At 43.8% G+C, this 17,232-nt stretch overlaps 1 pseudogene; it reads left to right on the top strand.

Moving 5' to 3' along the window:
- Positions 1-17,232, top strand: part of LOC115139718 (drebrin-like protein A) — a 57,217-nt pseudogene extending 39,985 nt beyond the window's left edge.

Below are 17,232 nucleotides of genomic sequence, written 5' to 3'. Positions count from 1 at the left end.
GAAGTGGTCTGATGGGACAGCCAAACAAAAGTCCTATGTTTGGCTATGCTACCAGCCTCGGTCATGTGAATGAACCTACTGTTATGCCTATACGCCATCTCGTGTGTGTGTGTGTGTGTGTAGTGTTGCGTATTTTCAGGGATCTCATTACGGTACGAAAGTCCTCTTTGAGAGACTGTGTGACTTGAGTGAGCAGAGAGCAGCAGGCCAGGTTTTCTTGTGTGGAACGAAAACCCTGCAGTGCACCGAGCATAGCTTACATGGGTTCCAGGTGAGACTGAGGAAACAATGTCACTGTGTGCTATTGTTCAGATGTTGTGTAATAAGTGCCTCACTGTCTTACGCAGGGCCCTTCGCCAACAAGGTCAAATAAGGGTAAAAAAAAAAATTATGAACAGGCATAACGGAGAGGAAGAAAGAGCGAGGGATGGAATGAGAGGAAAGGGAGAGAGTCATGCTTGAACAGAGCTCATCTGCTGGCACATTTTGGACAGGCATCACTCTCTGGGAATGCTCGCTAGGATTTAGGCAAATGTATCCGCAACCAATGCCAACTGTGTGTGTGTGTGTGTGTGTGCATGCGTGCGTTTGTACGTGTACTTATATGAGCGTGCGTATGAGTGTGTGTGCGTGTACTGTCGACTTAAAATGATATTTTGGCAATGAGGCCCTTTATCTACCTCCCCAGAGTCAGATGAACTTGTGGATACCATTTGTATGCATGTCCATTATGTTAGGAGAATTTTCATGAGCCAATGCTAACTAGCGTTAGCGCAATGACTGGGAGTTTATGTGTATCTAGCACACTGACTGGAAGTCTATGGGTATCTGGGTGCTAGCAGATACCCATAGACTTCCAGTCATTGCGCTAACACCACTAGTTAGCAATTGCACTAGAGATATTTAGCAACCTTCTTCAAACTGCTTAGTGGTGGCACCATTTTCTTGTTTTTTGTTTTCTTTATGGAAAGCCAGGGGCACACTCCAACACTCAGACATCACTTCCAAATTAAGCATGTGTGTTTAGTGAGTCCTCCAGATCAGAGACCGTAGGGATGACCAGGGATGTTCTGTTGATAAGTGTGTGAATTGGACTATTTTTCTGTCCTGCTAAGCATTCAAAATGTAACTAGTACTTTTGGGTGTCAAGGAAAATGTATGGAGTAAAAAGTACATTATTTTCTTAAGGAATGTAGTGAAGTAAAAGTACAAGTAGTAAAATAAATAGTAAAGTACAGATATCCCCAAAAAACTACTTAAGTACTACTAATATTTTTACTTAAGTACTGTACACCACTGGATGCAGTGCCTTAGAACCCTGCACAACTCGGCAGCTAGTGTTAAGTGCCTTGCTCTTTACATCAACATATTTTTCACGTATTCGGCTCAGGGATTTAAACCAGCGACCTTTCTGTTACTGGCACAATGCTTTTAACAGCTAGGCTACCTGCCAACGCGATACTAGTGCTAAGCTGTAACAAACCAAATGTTGGCTCACTGAATCGCTGGATCCATGGTTGTGATGATGTAGTGTGTTTGTGCTCCTGTCCCTAAGCTGTCTTTCTCTATCTCTCCACAGGGCTCTATTTACCTACGATGGGGTCACCAACAACCTCAAACTGGCTGACTCTGGAGGTAAAGGGTAGTTCCACCTGTAGTTAGTAACAGATACGATTAGCATTCCTGAAACATTATTTTGGTGAAATATAATTTGATATCTGAGAAGCTAATTTATTGCACCCAAATTGGCCATTTACATGTTTATGATTCAGTCAATAAATATAGTACCCAAAATCCGATTTGGACCAAACTTCTTCCTTGCAATGAGTAAGATGAGGAATCACCAAAAATGTGTCAATAGCCACCCACAGACCCCCTCCACACCCCATGCCAATCCCACCCTAACAACTGGTTGACTTGAAATGTGTGGAGGACCACACAATTTATTTTCATCATGAGCCGAATCTATTGGTTTTCTACCCAAAGTTGATGTATTTAATAATAATAATTAATAATAATAATGAATGACACCAGCAACATTTATAAAAGAGTGTGGTGGTATAGCAGGAACAGCAGTGTCTAGTTGTCAGAACCTGGTACTTTCACATTACTTTATGGTAGATAATGCAAGGGACATCAATTACACATTTCTCTGAACAAGGGGTGGGAAAAATCACCAGATTCACAGGGAATACATGACATAGTATGGAGAAGCAATACTCCAAGCCACAGCTTCATACTACTTGTCAAACATAGATAGCTGATACTGTATGTTGGTTGTTGGGGTGGGATTGGCACGGGTGTGGGGAGTCCGTGGGTGGCTTACTCATCAAGAATTTTGGTCCAAATTGGATGTTGGGTAATATATTTATTAATTGTTATTTGAATCCTATAAATTAAAATAGCCAATTTGGGTGCAATCAATTAGCTTAATTTATCTGAGATAAAATTACATTTCAATAAAATAATGTTTCAGGAATGCCAATGTTACCTGTTTCTCACTACAGAATCCATTTCAAAACAATGTGAGATGGTGGGTGTCATGGCTTGCTGAAATGACAGAAAATGACTAAAGCTAACTGGACAGTTCTAACTTTCCACTTAATTGTTTTTTGTGACTTTTTCCCCTTTAAATGATAAAGACGGAAAGTTGGTGGTGTTTATTAAGCTCTCTCTCTCCTCTCTCTTTCTCTCTCTCCCCCCATGTCTGTCCTACAGCGGGTGGAGTGGTGGAGTTGTCAGGGAAGTTCCACATAGCCAGGCCTTTGTATGGGCTTTGCAGGGCTGGCTCAGCCGAGACAGGAGGCCCTCGGGTCGCCATGATCTGCTGGGTGAGTGTCATCCACTACAGCATGGCCCTCTCATACAGTCGTATGGACATGCCATACAGTATGTTACCTGATGAACTCCAATGACATGATGCTTGAGGTAGAAGTTGACCATAACCACAGATCAGATTCTCTACCCTCAAACCTAACCTTAACCATTAGGAGGATGAAAAAATATCTGACCCTGTATCAGGTTATAGGCAAGCTGTTTCAAGCTGTCGTCTCCCACTGGTTCTAGCTACTGTTGGATGTGTTTTGATTGGCCCGTTGGTTAGGGGTCAACGTGTGTGATGTGTCAGTGAACTTGCGGACTCGGGACGCCAGGCCTATCTTCTGACTGATACCAAATATTTTGACCGATGAACACACACACACACAAGCAGGGGAGCAGATGCTTAGAATGTTCACAATGTGCTTCGCTGGTCCCGTCTCTATGGCGACCTTGTGGAATGTTGTGGTGTGGGTCAGGGGTGCATCTGTAACCAGTCAAAACACACACACAAATGTGAAAATTGTGAAACCTACTGTACCTCAAAAAAATGTCAGTGTACCTTAATTATCTCGTAGAAGATGTGTAACTTGCTAATAACGTTATGCTTACTCCCTAACATTGTCAAATGGTGTACATGCAGGTACCTAATGACAAAAGACTGAAACTAGACTTTCTGATAGTGAACAGAGGCTTGGGTTAAAAAGAGCTCAACACCCCCTGTGTGTTTCCTGTGTTTGTCTCCAGGTCGGGCCAAACGTGGATGAATACCGCAGGACGGAATGTGCCAGCCATGTGCCCGCTATCAAGGCCTTCTTCAAGGTACGGTACCACACCACTCCTATCCCTGCCCTGCCCTGCGCTACCAGTTTGTCTGTTGGTCATGCAGCCAGTTTGAGGGGCCTTATTGCAGCTGCAGCATTTGATAGCATTCAGGAGAGGCACGATACAGATTTCTCTCTTTCACTCACTTTCTCTATCCATCTCCTACAATCCCGTGTCGGTACCGTTGTGGAATGTAGCTCTCCGTGGGTGGCTGTTTTGTCTCTTCACTCTGTTTCTCTAACGATGAATAATGGGTAAACGGGCTCCGGTAGTAACTGTCAAGGCTATACAGAGAGAGCTGGGTGATGCTAGTGTGGGAAGGGTGGAACTCGCCTGACCAGGCCCGAGGGAATGAATAGTCATGTTGTCACACACACTTAGAAACACACACACACACATCAAACCCACACCAGCACGTGCATTATGGGCACACGCATACATCAGTAAATATGCACCAGCAGGCACACACACACAACCCTCCCCCACACACACACACACAACTTCTCTCTGTTTCTCACACATACAAACATAGATACACACACACACACACACACACACACACACACACACACACACACACACATGCTCTATATTTACACACAGTAGTTTACCTTCCATTGTTGTACGTCTTCCGGTCCTCAGAGCACTTCCTACTGCATAGGTTGGTCTGGTCCAGTTGTGGGCTGGGCCCATACCCAGGCTGGGGTCCACTCTTCCTGACCCTATTGTTCCTGGTGCCACCAAGATGGGGAGATGGGCCACCGACAGGCACAACACAAACAACCACTTACTAAGTGGTGACAGAGCCTGGCAGGAAACGGAGAAAGGAATGGGGGAATACAGGGAGAAGGAGGAGTGTGTGTGTGTGTGTGTGTGTGTGTGTGTGTGTGTGTGTGTGTGTGTGTGTGAGCGGATGTGTATGCGTGTGTGTGTGGTGTGTGTGTGTGCGTGCGCCACAGTGTGTGTTAAGTGGCCAGATGCTGGTAGATCTGTCTGCTGTGTCCCTCCATGTGTGCCCCTAAAACGGTGTTTATTTAACATTTCCATCTAACTGCAGAGAAGGTTATGGGTCGTCCATTCAGCCTATAGTCAGACCCCATTTGAACTAGTTTCCATATTAAGGCATCACCCGGTCAACTCCAGAAGCATCCCTGGAATGTTTGATTTTAGTTTTTGTCTCTCTTTTTTTAACACTCAATTAGGTATTTGGCCAGGCACCTCTGTGACCCCCAGTCTCAGATATGTGTGTGTGTGTTTGTTTATTACGTAATATGAATGTGTGTGTTTCTATATGTGTTCTTGGCCCCTGGGCTGCACTGTGGGTCATTCCTTGATAAAATACTGATGGTGACACACTGTAGTCGACAGGGTCTGAACCCACATATTTGTGTAGGAATAGCCCTCTGAAGTGTGGGAGGAGAAGGATCCCTAACTGAACACACACATACACACATGTATGCTTCACACACACACACACACACACACACACTCACTTCCAGTCAGATACAATATAGCATTTTGACTGCACTAATGTCATATTACCATATTTTTTTTTATTGTCGCTTCGGTGTTATTTTCACAAGTCTGTGGTGAATTAATTGTGCATTGTATTTTCTAGTATTATATTGTACTTATGTATTGTAGTGGTCCTGTACGTGGCTCATAAGAACATGGCACTTGTTACACCAGAGTTGTGGGTTCTATCCTCATTGGGAACACATACCAAAATGTGTGGACTGTTACATAAATGGCATATATTACGGGTATTACAGTACTGTATTGGCCACTGACGTTTTAGTAAAGCAGTGTGAAACCCCCCTGTAACGTTCGTCGTTAAGGGTAGACCAAGGCGCAGCGTGATTTGAATTCATCCTATTTTATTGAAATGTGAGCCAGCGAAACAAAACTATAAACAATACAACGAACGAAAAGCTTCGTCGTGCAAAAATCCATGCAGCCAAACAAAGACAAGATCCCACAACTGAAGGTGGGAAAAAGGGCTGCCTATGTATGATCCCCAATCAGATACAACGATAGACAGCTGCCTCTAATTGGGAATCATACTAGGCCAACGAAGAAAAAGAAAACATAGATATACAAAAGCTAGAGTACCCACCCTAGTCACACCCTGACCTAACCAAACTTTAGAGAATAAACAGGGATCTCTAAGGTCAGGGTGTGACCCCCCCCCCCCCCCCCCCCATCAAAAAGACCCCAGCAACTTAATTTTAGATCCTTGTTTTAATAGGGGTGTATTTATTTATTGTTTTGAACCTTCTGGAATATTTGCTTATTGGTATTGTATTGGTATTGTATTACTGCACTGTAGAAGCTAGAAACACAAGCATTTCGCTACACCTGCTGTACCATCTGCTAATCGTTGTACACGACCAATACATTGAGATTTGATTTGTTACATACAGTACAGCTCTAATATTGTCAATATTAGATTTTATTTTAATCATATTAGTCATAGAAGTACATTCGAGGATATATCATACTTAATGTTTTTACAATACAGACATACATTTTCATAATGTAGTTCACCAACTCTGTAGTAGATAAACAGGTTTACATGTCAAATCTATAGGTTTACCAAACGTTTTAGTGATTGTCAGTTAAGAGCAGTCGGATTAAGGTAATAGTAAAATGTCTTTTTAACAGAAAAGAATCATATTAAAAGTACTGTGAGCATTGTGGAAGGCAATCACTTCATATGAACATGTATTGCAATGTGAAACGTGTGTATATATACACAGTACCAGTCAAAAGGTAATGTAGTAACCAAGAAAGAGGATAAACAGCAGGTTGAAACTGTGTAAAACATGGTTGATGTGGATGTCTACAAAGCGTAACACAGTAGCTTTCGAAGATGATGATTCATTCAAAACACCCACATGAATATTAGAGATTATGCATATGCATAGGTTTATAAAAAAAAGAAAACTGAATTAAAAGTATGATTGTGCTGTTATACAATACTCAGCCTACCGCATATTACACATCAAACTGATTTAAGATTATCTTTGGCACTTAATAGGTCTAGCCTATACTCCCAATATTAACACATTTGAGTAATCGCCTTTGAGTGTGGACTGTATTATAATGCATATTGGAAGGACTGCTAACCTTGTGCTACTGTTCCCTTCAAAATGTATATCCATGAGTCCCGGAGAGAACGTATAGCCCTAGGTGATGCTGTTGTTTAATTGATTGGTTTAGTTAGCCAAAAATGTGTGCATTTGATTTTGAATAGCCTAGCAATAGGTCATGTTTTTATATTTTCATATTTAATTGGGTGACACATTACCTTTAGCCATACAGAATATCTCACCGACATGCGTTTCCATCTCCTATCTCTACTTTATTCCTTTCTCGTGCGCGCAGACGGGCTGTCAACAGTTTAGTGAACTATATTGTCACAGGCCGGCTCATAGGCTGTGGCAAAAATGAGGAGACACGAACAACAGGTATAGACCAATCAAAAAGGTTCTTTATTGTAAACCAAAACTATTAACTTTAAACAAAGATAATGGAATGAGGTGTGAAAGTATCATAATGTAAGGTGTATGTGAAGTGCAGGGATGCGTGAATCTGTGTGTGTGAATGACTGAGTGAAAACTATGCAAAACTACAAAGGAACAAACAAAACAGGATCATACCTGGAGGAGCAGAGAGAGAGAGACAAGAGTGATTAGTGAAACAGTTTAAATACTTTGAGCACCGGTGACTCCAATCACTAACGACCCTCCTCTGCCTGCAAGAGGAACCGCCCCTGCACTGCAGAGGAGGGGCCGTGACAATATTTTGTTGAAAAGAACTACTATCAATGTTCCCGAACAGATTTCACTTAGCTTCCCAAATCAAGCACTGGGTAGCTGCATGAACAAGGTTGGAGAGCCCATGGGCAACAGTTTGTGCGGGATATCACCTGTCGGCAGCGAGACCATGCTCCGCAAGCAGTGGTTCATGCTTGGAGTGAAATACATGTTCTTGTATGTATTTCTCAGCTGCTCGTGTTAAGCACAGCTCAGCCATAAAAGCGAAGTCGCCTACAAAACGTGTGGGAAAGCACTCCGCCTCCATTCACTATTCGAGTGCACACAGATGACATGTATTTTTGCCCATGTTCCTGCCCATTTGATAATGGGCCATTCTAAATCAAAACTAATTTGTGATATTAGTAAAGACGAGATTAAATTGAGAATAGTCTGATGGGTGAATATATTGATCACTTGATGAGAGAATAACTGTGCAGCCGGAGGCAAGGCTACTTTCTCAAATCATCAATAGCCTGTAGTCGCACCATGCAACCGATTTTATATGTTTTGTTTTCTAAGACATTCTAAGGTTTGTATTATTCACAATTAAAGTTGCCAAATAACTCTACATCTAGCATATAGGACCTGTTTCAAATGATCACTTTTACGCTCAACATAGCCACTTCATATGCGCACTCGCTCCATAATGGGGAAAATATATATATATATAAAATATTCCATTTTTTTCAGCTAAGTTCAATTATACTGAACAAAAATATAAATGCAACATGCGCACCCACTTGGGAGGTAGGGCCACCCACTGGGGAGCCAGGCCCAGCCAATCAGAATGAGTTTTTCACCACAAAAGGGCTTTATTACAGACAGAAATACTCCTCAGTTTCATCAGCTTTCTGGGTTGCTGGTTTTAGACAATCCCACAGGTGAAGAAGCTGGATGTGGTGCTGGGCTGGCGTGGTTACACGTGGTCTGAAATTGTGAAACTGGTTGGACAAACTGCCAAATTCTCTAAAATGATGTTGGTGGAGAAATTAATATTAAATTCTCTGGCAACAGCTCTGGTGGACATTTCTGCAGTCAGCATGCCAATTGCACGCTCCCCAAAAACTTGAGACATATGTGGCATTGTGTTGTGTGGCGAAACTGCGCATTTTAGAGTGGCCTTTTATTGTCCCCAGCACAAGGTGCACCTCTGTAATGACCATGCTGTTTAATCAGCTTCTTGATATTCCACACCTGTCAGGTGGATGGATTATTTTGGTAAAGGAGAAATGCTCACTAACGGATGGAAACAATTGTGCATTTTGGAGATCTAATCTTTTCGTGCGTATGGAACATTTCAGGGATCTTTTATTCCACGTTACATGTTGCGGTTTTTATTTTTGTCCAGTATATATTCTTCTTACTATAAAATCATAAAGTAAAATAATAGTATGGGATTTAAAAGGATATCTTGTCAGCTAAATGAAGAAGCCTACAGCCTATGGCATGGAGCATAGCCACATAACATAGCCCTAAAATAGGCCAACTCATATTTTCTTCATATCATGTTTCTTTAGACCTGACAAATACATAATTCATTTGTGATGATATATTAAATGAATGTATTCTACTTTTTTTACATGCAGATGTTCCAAAGGCGCGAATCAGTGGCCTGAACATGTGGAGGATTGGAGATGCTAAACGTGTTTTATATTAATTGGCAGACTTTTGCATGACAATAACCAGGCCAACAAAATGTTATGACCGCCACATGCACCAGATAGGTGCAGTCAAATGTGTTGTTTTACAGGGTCAGCCATAGTAGTACGGCACCCCTGGAGCAAATTGGGGTTTAAGTGTCTTGCTCAAGGACAGATTTCGCACCTTGTCGGCCCGGTTATTCAACCCAGTAACCTTCCAGTTAGTGGCCCAATGCTCTAAACGCTAGGCTATCTGCCACACAAATAGATGAAACACTGATTAGGTTTGGTGAAAAACTGACTGTGATTTTGTATTGTTCTTAGTCAATTGAAAATGTGCGTATTTTGAACCAACTGCCTTTTTTGACGATCATCTTTTGAGTTTTGTACTAAGAGTTGTGAAAGTTGCCCCAAAGCGATTAAACAAACACGAAAGCATCTGTGTGGCATTTTACAGCCCTTCACATTGCAGTCCTGCTGTCCTCAATATTTGATGACCCCATTCTGGGAGACTTAGGCTTTCCGCCTCTCATTGATGCTACACATATTTGTCAACCTATTCTCTCTTATCGCCTTTTGTAGGGTCTCTAAAACCACATGAGACCTGTGTCCTACAGTGGTACTGCGTTATTTGATGAGTACAAAGCTCACCTAACCTCCTGCTTTGGTGAGTTAGGTCTTATTTCCCATGTGTGGTGTGGTGGAAATGGCACGAGTGCAATAGACACTGCAGGACCACCAGCAAGCCTGATCCTGCTCTGTGTTGAAGCTTAGTAATAATCCTTGTGTCGATTTGAAGGATGAATGATTGAGTGAGTAATGAGAACTCTCTGTTATTGTTTGTTTGTCCCAAAAACCTCCGAATGAATAGTCGGGATTAGGACGTGCTTCGACAGTCAGAATGCCCCCGTGGCACTTCTATTCTCTGGTGTCTCTCTTTCTCTCCATCTACCTCTGCAAGTCTCAACCAGCAACAGAGGGCCGTGTGAGAGACGGTGAATCACCAGCGGTGTCTGAATGTGTATCCTAATGTGAAACAATATTATTGTATCAGTTGGTGATGCCGAAGCTAAGCGTGGGAGTCTTTTTGCAAATGGGCTCATTGTTGCTCGACGAGAGTAATTGATTAACATTGAGCAGGACGTCTGCATTGTGGACTGTGTACATTCTATCATGTTGTACAGACCAGTAGGCCTTTGGCCAGTAACCGGAAGGTCGCTGGTTAAAATACCCGAGCCGACTAGTTGAAAAATCTGCCGATGTGTCCTTGAGCAAGGCACTTCACTATAATTGCTCCTGTAAATCGCTCTGGATAAGAGCATCAGCTAAATGACGCGACAGTGGAAGGAGTTTGGGCGGGTGGGGGGCTATTCAGGAGAAGATGAGAATGAAGGGAACAAGACAGGAGGAGGAAGGTACAGGTGAGGATAGAGGGGAGGAGTAAGAATGGAAGGATATGAGACTTCTATGAAATAGGAAAGGACAGGGGTGGGTGTGTGGGAGAGGACAGGGGAAAAGAGGGGAGGAGTAGCAGCTGTGTGTGTGTAAGGTTAATGAGCACGCTCTTAGCCGTGTTAGACAATATTAGGGAGAGGCCTATCGTCTGAAGCATAATAGCAGACAGTTAGGAGAGACAGAGGAGATCATGTAAATCCTCTTCACCATCCACAACTCCCTCCATCCTCCCTCAGTGGCACCTCGCACTGTGTGTGCGTGTGTGTGTGTGTGTGCATGTGTGTGTGATTTAGAGTTGGGGCTGGGCCTGTGAGGGTGTTTTAATATTTCTCAACACACACACAGAATTGGGTGCAAACACACACCCACACACACGTACCCACGTACACACACAGGCCTATCTGAAGTGTATCAGTACAGTGACAGTTTAGCAGTGGAACACAGTGTACTGTTCTGTGGTCATTTGTCATTGTTGAAATCTCTGCATCCTCTCTGCTCTCTCCACTCTCCCCTCACCTCATTTCACGTTCCTTGTGCTCTCTGTGAATTCTCCACTACACACTCTTCCAAACCAATAGATTCCTTCTTGTCTTCTCTAGTGTGTAAGCCAGATACTAGCTACAAGCTGATATACAACTGTATAGTTTAGCTACAGCCCAAAGGCCACAGCCAAGAGGAACCACTGAGGGGGGAAAGCTTTCAAAGAACTACTTTCGGAGAGAGAGAGTGTGTGTGTGTGCGTGCATGCGAGTTTGGGTGTTTGTGCGTCTGTGCACATATGTATTCACAGGGTCAGTGGGTACATGAAAAAGGAGGGGAAATGTCCCCTTCTCTTTCCCTCGTCTGGAATGCTGTAGCAGAATTGTATTGGAGTTTGAAGTTTCACACGTTTGACACCGTAGATCATAGCAGCCAATAAAAATGACATTCTTGTTCCCAAAAATTCTGGAAAGGATCAAGTGACATCAAGTGTCTGTGGCAATGTTGATGTGTGCAGGCCAAAAAAATGCACCAATTTGCTGGACAGCTGAAGTCCTTCCTTGGAATGTTCACCTAAAATACCGAAAGGATGTTCAGGACCTCAGATTATTGAAGGGACTCGAGCTGTCATGCTTACACGCTTTGGAGCAAGTGTCATGGCACTGTGTAACAAAGATTAACAGCAACTCTCTTCTTTCTCTCCTTTCTTTCTCTCCTTTCTCTCTTCTTTCTCTCCTTTCTCTCCTTTCTCTCCTTTCTCTCTCTTCTTTCTCTCCTTTCTCTCTCTTCTTTCTCTCTCTTCTTTCTCTCTTCTTTCTCTCTCTTCTTTCTCTCTCTTCTTTCTCTCTTCTTTCTCGCTCTCCTTTCTCTCTTCTTTCTCGTTTCTCTTCTCTTCTCTCCTTTCTCTCTCCTTTCTCTTCTCTCCTTTCTCTCTCCTTTCTCTTCTCTCCTTTCTCTCTTCTTTCTCTTCTCTTCTCTTCTTTCTCCTCTCTTCTTTCTCTTCTCTTCTTTCTTGTCTTCTTTTTTTCCCTTTTTTTTGCAGGAGGCTCATGTGTTTATCAGTGCTGAGAGTACTGAGGATGTCACAGAGGAGAAGATAGGCACTGAGCTCAGTAAAGTCCGCCCTCAGACAGAGCATGTCAGAAGAAGCAGTCGGTCCAAGGACAAGGAGGAGACAGTGGTGAGTGCTCCTCCTGCAATACCATCTCTGTCCACAGGAGGGGGCAAAACCCGGAACTGTGCTTTTACATGGAGGATCCCACACAGTTAGATTCTCTCAGTTTGAATCTCTGTCATGCATTGTACTTCCTCTATACCTACTGTATGTTTTGAACATTTTTTCATACTTTAGCAATTATGAGTTACAAACAACCAAGGCTCCTTATGCAAATAGCATGAGTTACAAACTGGGTTTTATATATGTACATACGGTGTTGTTCTCCAGTCACACTCTCTTTCCTCTGCATCTGCCGCTCTCTGTTGTTAGGGCACTAACTACAGGAAGACTAACGCTGCCATGGAGATGAGACGGGCCAACAGAGACTCCTTCTGGGCACGTGCAGAGGTAGCCTACACAGAAACGTAGTCACAGTTACCCTCATAGTTTTATACAGTTTTTCTAGTAATTCGTCAATGCAACAGGAGAAAAGTAGTTGTCCTCTTTAATGTTCACATCACGTCACATCTTTAATGTTCACATCACATCTTTAATGTTCACATCACATCTTTAATGTTCACATCATATCTTTAATGTTCACATCACGTCACATCTTTAATGTTCACATCTTTAATGTTCATATCACTTCACATCTTTAATGTTCGCATATTTAATGTTCACATCACTTCACATCTTTAATGTTCACATCACGTCACATCTTTAATGTTCACATTGTCAACTGTAATAAGTCTTCATCTATTGTGTTCCATCTTCCTCTTTCTCTCTCGCTCTCTCTAAGCGTGAGGAGGAAGAGAGGAAGGAGGAAGAGCGGAAGCGAGCAGTGGAGGAGAGACGCCGTTGGGAGAAAGAGAGAGTGCTGAAGGAACGGAAAGAGGCTGACGAGAGGGAGAGGAAAATGAACGAGAAACTACAGATGATCGAAGGGCAGAGGTCAGGAAGTTGGGCACGCACACACACACACACACACACTGACTCAAGACTTACTAACACAATCTCTGACTCAAGGGTATTCTCTTGTGTCACTATCAGGTATTTGAATGTGTTGTCAAAGTAAAGGCTACTTAAGGCTAATATTCTGAGGTTTCTGACATCTCTGTATCTCCCAGGAGAATGCAGGCCCAGCTGGAGGCAGAAGTGAGGAAGCAGGAGAAATCAAGATGGGTGAGAGAAAGAATGAATGAGTGAGAAAGTTATTGGGCGACTCGACCTCTAGGTGTTTCTGACTTCTGAACTCTGTGTTTTTGCATGCATCTTTACGCTGAACTCTGTGCCTGTGTGTGTCTGAACTCTGACCTCTCTGTTGGTGTGTGACAGGAGCTGCAGCAGAGAGAGCATGAGGAGGACATGAGAGCTCGCTTGAGACGCAGCGAGTCCATCGAGAAAGCAGCAGTGAGTGTCTCTCTTACTGACCTCTCTAATCCCAATAAACTCCCTTACTACTCTTCCCTAAACACCTCACCTCTTGTTCATGTCATATGGTGTGTCCCAACGCTCTGAAGTGGCTTCCTCTCCTTGTCTCCTGTCCTTCATCTGCACTGATCTGAAAACACAGGATAGGTCAAAAGGAATATGGCCTATCGTGGGAACCTGTCCACTTCTTTCACACCAGTGCAGATGAAGGAAAGGAAAGAAGGAGGAGAGGGGATAGCTTTAGACTATTGAGACCTGGCTGTAGTTTCCTTTACATCATTCGGGTAAAACAGTGTGGTGTGATTCCTCTTCCTACCCGTAGGAGGCAGCAGTGCTGGTATCACAGCGCTCCATGAACCCCAGAGAGTTCTTCAGACAGCTGTCATCATCATCGTCCCAAAGCCCATCCAGCCCCGGCTCCCCCCGTACAGGTAAATTCACTGTGTGTCTGTTAATAAGCATTGGCAAACCAAGGTGTGGCTCGTCTACGCAGTGTGTGATTATGAAGCCAGTCAGTCAATCGTGCATGAACCTAAACAACCATTATCGGTCTTGTTGCAGTGCATTTCTTAATTTGGGTCTTTCTTCCCTCCCTCTCTCTCTCTCCACAAAGGCAAACCTCCATTAAGGCGGTACCAGCGCAGCCTGACCGACACAGCATTCATCTTTGGGAAATGGGACGGCCCCACTCCGACCTCCCCCCGCAGTCCAACATTGGTTTCACCCTTCTCCCGTGTCCCCTCCTCCCCCTTCCACCGCACCATGTCTCCACCCAGCACCAGCTTCCGCCCAATCACCTCTCCCCAGAGCCCCGCGCCCCTCTGGTGTCCCCTCCCACATCACCCCTCCACTCCGCCCCTGCTGTCTCAGCCCGGCCTACCCTCCCATCACCCAGCCCCCAGTCTCAGCCTCCAACCCAGCCCTCTGCCCCCAGCCTCTCCAGGCCTCCTAGCCACCCTGACCCCCACCATTCCAGAGAACCAGTACCAGGCTCAGGTTCTGCCACCATTTCCCCCCGATACCCCTCCCCAGTCCCAGCCTGAGTGCTCCCCCTCTCCACTAGTCTCCCTGGAGCCTGCACCAGCACCACAGCCTCCCACTGTCCCCCTGCCAGAGAGTCCACTGCAGTCAACAGGTAGGTCCTCATCATACACACAGCCTACTGTAGAATGACCAATGGTGTCTGTCAAGCCGTTATAGATTTGTGTTGTCAGTTTGGCATGACTGTACTTAAAACCACAATGGTTCATTATCTCCAATCCAGAGCAGTACACAGCCGTACAAGCCGTACTGGTGGAGGAAGAGGAAGATGAGGAAGAACAGGCAGAGCCCAGTGTTGGGAATACAGAGCCAAGCCCAAACATGGAGGAGGGAGAGGAGGGCTCAGCACCAGATTCAGACTCTTTATCGGTGCAGGAGCCTGTGGCAGAGGAACAAGAGAAGGAGGACCAATCAGATGATGTCCAGGCCTCTGCTAAGCCAGTGCTGGTGGAGCTTTCAGAAGAGGATGAGGAGCCAGCTGTCACAGGTAAAGTACATTGTTTTGTATCTTGTACAGGCCTGTCCTGTTATACAAATTCAAAAAGGTCAAATACAACAATTAAAAGAGAAGAAGAGTGAGGAGTTGTATGTATAAGAAGGTTGTGCAAAGAGTGTCTGACACATCTAACACAATCTAACCCATGTCTTGTTATGTTCAGATGCAGAGGTTATTCTTCAGCCAATCACACAGGAGGTTGTGGTCCCATCCACCAATGGGGTGAGAGATGAGGGGGAGTTGGTGGAACACAATGGTACAGGTATGTAACCACACTCAGCCATTTAGTTATCTCTACTCTACGCTAGCCTACATTGCCCAAGTTGCTCTCAAACAGGATTTATATTGATGAGATAATGTAGAATAGACATACCGGTATGCTATGTTACAATTCCCTATCCTTTTCCAGAAATCCTCTTCCTCATGGATTTTTAAGCTCATGAAGGGGTTTGAAATACTACACACTTGCTTGTTTAGTAGGGAATGAGAATCCAACCCCTCTCATGATTCCTATTTTCCAGAACGATCCACGAGTCCACCTGAAAGGGACCAAGATACTCCGGAGTTGGCTGTTTGTTTCGATGATGAAATTGAGGAGGACTTTGTTGAAGAGATTGAGGACCAGGAGATTTCAGAGAATGGAAAAGAGGTACGGAATGTAACACAATCAACAAAGTAATATGGCCCTCTGTCCCCTGCTATGCCATCGTATTTACTACTGTGCTTCAAGTCTAGCCCAGGAACAGGATTGAAGAATGACTCATTTAATATGAATGCCATGTCGATGAGAACCAAGAGAGGGCTCTACAATAGGAAAAATTCAATTTTCCCCAGGCTGGGGCCATTTGTGAAAGCTTTTCTCGCTTTTTCTTTCAGATTTCTCCAGACAGACAGATGTGTGTTCGAGCTCTCTATGACTACCAAGCAGGTCAGTTCCAAGTGTAACTCATACCATGGACCACATACACACCTATCCCCTCTATGATGCTCTCTGAGTGTGTTAAACCTTGCTTTCTCTTTTTTTCCACAGAGGACGAATCAGAGATCTCCTTTGAGCCAGGTGACATCATAAGTGCTGTGGAAACGGTGGACAAGGTCTGGTGGCGTGGCTTCAGTAAAGATGGACGCCTGGGACTCTTCCCAGCCAATTACGTGGAGACCATCTAGACACCCACAGACACACACACACACACACACACACTCAGGGACTGAACACTCATTCCCCATATAGTGAAAGCACCATAGTATACATGCTGCATACATAGACCCCTTAACTTCAATAGGCACATTGAACAACTTCCATTGGATTCCATGCGATAATTTCATTCCCCTTCTGACTCGGCTGTGTTGTGGGGGAAGCCAGTGTCTCCTGTTCTAACCACTGGCAGACTCCTAGCTGGCCGAAACACACAGTTGTGGACTAGCAAGATCCCCCCCCCCCCCCCCCCCATCCTTCACTCCACAAGGAGGAGGACTGGGAAAGAGAGGGAGCACCAGAGATGGGATGTCTGCAGGCTCAATCAGTCCCTCTTATTACAACCTAATATTCTGGTGATTGTTGTTACTATTAGCATACTGTCTGTGTGGATGTGTCGTTCCCTTGGTACATTTAACAGCGTTTTCCATGTTGTAAGGGACTGTCTTTCTTGTTCCTGTATCGGTGTTATTATATGTGTGCATAATCTGTGTTTTATCTACACTTCTTTTCTTTTTTTATCCAAGCAGCATGGTATTCCTATCTGATACTAATTGATAGCGTTGTGCTAATTTCACATAAACGAAAAATGCTACTTGTAAATCAAACTGTCTCTTTGAAGTGAGAGTTTTTTTTTAAAGTCATTAAGTCTTAATACACCTCTCTTGTACATAAGAATGTATAATGACATGCATTTTGGTTTATTTTGCTTTGTCATTCTACAAGTGTGTATGGTTTGTGTTCCCTGCATTTACTCCACATTTACAAATAGTAGCCTATACCATTTACGAACTCATGATACTCTTAAACTCTAGCTCATATATATATTACAGGTCTCATTAGTTTTTGTTCCCACATTAAAATACAAAATACTA

Source organism: Oncorhynchus nerka, linkage group LG13, assembly GCF_034236695.1.
Source record: "Oncorhynchus nerka isolate Pitt River linkage group LG13, Oner_Uvic_2.0, whole genome shotgun sequence".
Classification (NCBI taxonomy): domain Eukaryota; kingdom Metazoa; phylum Chordata; class Actinopteri; order Salmoniformes; family Salmonidae; genus Oncorhynchus; species Oncorhynchus nerka.
This window is presented reverse-complemented; position numbering and strand designations above follow the sequence as displayed.